Here is a 3,668-nt window from a genome sequence, read left to right as displayed (position 1 = left end):
ATATATCTGATCTTTCTCGCTCTGTCACTGTAGTCGCACACGAATATTAAAGGAAGAAGCAGCGCGACTTCATCAAGTAAACTCTCTATCTTCACCAGCGACCATCACTGATCCTCACCGTAACAGTGCATGCGGGGGCGGCCGCAAATAGTTTCCCCGCACACCGCGCGTCCGATTCATTTTTGTCCGTCGACGCGCGCGGAAATCTTTGGAGAGTTTGCGAAGCCTCTCGCTCTACTGCGTTTGCGGCACGATGATGACTAGCTTCATGGGAATGTCTATCGGCACAAAAACCAGCCATGGCGTTCGTCTGGAAATAGCCTTTGAGTGCTGTTTATTGCGGGCCGGTAGCGCAACTTACTGGCGAGCACTGCTGCTCGTGTATAGATGGCGCTGCGTACGCTCAAGTACGGCCAGCGTCTAGACACGAGGCAAGCTCGTTGGGCATGTTCTGTAGAATCGTCTTGCCTTGCTTGATGACTGATGTAACGTTCTGCAAGTCAATGAACACAAGTTACGCCCGATACCGACACGTTGCGAACACGTGTGACGCATAATTATATAGCATCACTCGTCAACCGGCATCTGTACATCTTCTAGTAGCATATCTACTTTCGCGTGTGATATCTTAGGGTTTAAATCGACATTCCCTCAACTCGTTTCTGTGGAGCTATGCGTCACCTTGCTAAAAATGGAAACTACGTCGAAAACCTCAAACATTCCCGTTCGAATCGCACAAATAAAAACCAACACCAACCGTAGTCGCAGTCGTTCTCACGATTATACATCGATGAGTAATGCTGTAAACGTGCCTAATAGAAGCCATGTTGTATGTTGTATGTTGTATGTTGTATGTTGTATGTTGTATGTTGTATGTTTTACATGTTGTATGTTGTATGTTGTATGTTGTATGTTGTATATTGTGTACGTTGTGTGCTATATGATGTACGTGTTGTAAATATAAGAGTGTCTCTTCAACCGTCTCGGAACTAATATCTCAACCCCACAGACATTCTCGGTAATAATCTACAATCCTTTCACTTACAGTGCGTGCAGTTTGCGTCTAACATGCCTGAGAGTTTCAAAGCAAACGTGATATCTGCCCACACTTTGCTATGTACCTTTCCGCGTGCCGCACGATAGTATTGCCGGGCGGGAGTCCAGCAGTTTGCCCATGATCACTGTACGAACTTACTGATTATAATATTGAACCAATATATATATATAGCGGCCAGTGCCCACGGCAATCTCGATTACAAATCAACACGTATATGTTTACATCTAGATTATCACGCACTCAGCGGGTCCGGGGGCTACCTGCTCGTTTCAGTAAGGGACCGAGTATAAATCCGTATCTTCATAGCATATTTATATACATATCCGACGCAAGAAAATGGTCGGCTGCGTTCGGCATCTAGTGCTAGTAAGCGTGTGCTTGTGCGCGCGATTTGCGGCAGTGCTTTCCGTTCGAGTGACTCTACCGAATCTTGGCGCAGTGGAAGGTGTGGCCGTGAACGCTTCAGACGGCACTAAGCTAAACGTGTTTCGTGGAATACCATACGCTGAGCCGCCGATAGAGCACCTACGTTTTACGGTACGTGAGGTTATGCGTTTCGATGCGTAATTTCCGCGTGTTGTTTTAGAAAAAGAATATAATGCGTTGACGTACACAATAGTTTTTGGGTTTTCACGGGTTAGGGGAAATCCACAAATGGGTATCGATAGTATTCGGCACGCTGTCTCAAACATGATGCAATTTAGTGTGAGTAGAATAAGAATCGTTTGCCTAAGAATCTACAGCATAACACGAATAAGGCCTATACAGAATATACACGAGTGAAAATATTGAAAGTATAACCGCGAATTATTATCCCCTATAGATCTACATTTAGATTTCTATCTTGAAAATACCGCGATTTTTCTCAATCGCGCTTTTAATAAAATCCATGCGTGTATTCTATATTTTGTTCATAATATGTACGACTTTTACGTGCGCCGGACGTGCAGAAAACTCAGCCGCATGGTGGATGGGAGGGTACCCTGGATGCGACGAAATTCGGCCACGCCTGTTGGCAACTCGATGGCGTGCCTTTCACATGGACAGGCATCGATGTACAGAGCGAGGATTGCCTAACCCTGAACATCTTTGCACCCGAAGTAAGACACATATACAACCCGCTGTAATATTATACTACGGGGGTAGTAGGGCCTATAGATCCAATCACAAAACCTCATTCGTAGATTTTCCTTTATTTATATATTAATACTGGGTTTAAAAGGTTCATAAAAATAACGAGACCGATTGACTTCCGTATATGTAAGCATGTATGAAGGAGATTACGAAACTTCACGTTACATGTATACAATAAATTCAATGGGCTTAGATATTATATCTCATCACACATTGGCTCATTTCTTCTGCTGATTGTTTGAAGTTGGAGGATACCGAAAACAGATCTCTACCAGTGATGCTATGGATCCATGGAGGGGCTTTTACATTTGATTGGGCAGGAAATCCCGTCTATCATGCACACGAGATAGCAAAGGAAGGTGTGGTGGTCGTGTCAGCAAACTACCGTCTTGGAATATTAGGTATAAACACGGGAACATGGTAGCAATCCAATGTAAACACTGTAATGTTTTTTTTATAATATATTATGCGCCAAATATTCCATTAACGCGATGTAATGATAAATGGCGCGCGTCTGGTACGCATGCGCGACTCAATGGGTGTTGCATGATGGCTTGAGAATTGTCATTTTGTTTGATGAACTCAAAATGCCTAATTACTATTTCTGCACCTCTGACATGCATCATTCTCACGTACAAAATATCAAAGTGCGGAGATTCCTTTTGCTGAATATTCCAACGGGAAATTGGAGAAAATTTCAGTATTACGAAATCGCGCAACTATTCGAACTTCTTTATGCGCAGTCAATTTTACGGCACTGAGTCACAGCTCGCTGCTGCCCAAATGATTTCTACGTTGAATGAGCTGCCATCTAGCGGCAGACATAATACTAATGTCATTGAACACTCGGTTCATCATATAATCAAAATGAACTGTTTAATTTACCTATCATGTGTGTATCAGAGCTCCGGATATGTACCTTGTACCTTGTCTGCTGATGTGGATCATTTATATGATAGGTTTTTTAAGCACTGGGGACGAATTCTCTTTGGGCAACTGGGGCCTGTACGATCAACTAGAGGTAATGAACTGGGTTCAGCAATACATCGGCTACTTCCATGGAGATGCGTCGCACGTGACCATATTTGGAGAGAGTGCTGGAGGAGCATCGGTGGCACTGCATGTCGTCTCTCCCCTGGTTCATGGTGAGAACTCACTTGATAACGTCTATATATATATAAATAGCTAGAAAGAGATAGAAGGGAAGTTACAAGAGAGATAGAGAGAAGGACGAGAGAGCGAGTGAGCGAAAGATAAGGGAGAGCGAAAACGCACGTAAAGAAGAAAGAAAGAAAGATTGAAAGAGTGGCCGCAAAAGGAGTGGAAGAAGACGTAGAAAAAGAAGAAGAAGAAACAGAAGATTGAGCGGAAATAGACCGAGAGAATTAGAGAGATAGACACATAATAGAGAGAGAGAGTGTGTGGGTGAGAGAGAAAGAGAGAGAGAGAGAGAGAGAGAGAGAGAGAGAGAGAGAGA

The sequence above is a fragment of the Priapulus caudatus genome, unplaced genomic scaffold (assembly GCF_000485595.1).
Source record: "Priapulus caudatus unplaced genomic scaffold, Priapulus_caudatus-5.0.1 Scaffold82, whole genome shotgun sequence".
Classification (NCBI taxonomy): Eukaryota; Metazoa; Priapulida; class Priapulimorpha; order Priapulimorphida; family Priapulidae; genus Priapulus; species Priapulus caudatus.
The sequence above is the reverse complement of the archived record's forward strand: the minus strand, read 5'-3'. Positions refer to the sequence as shown.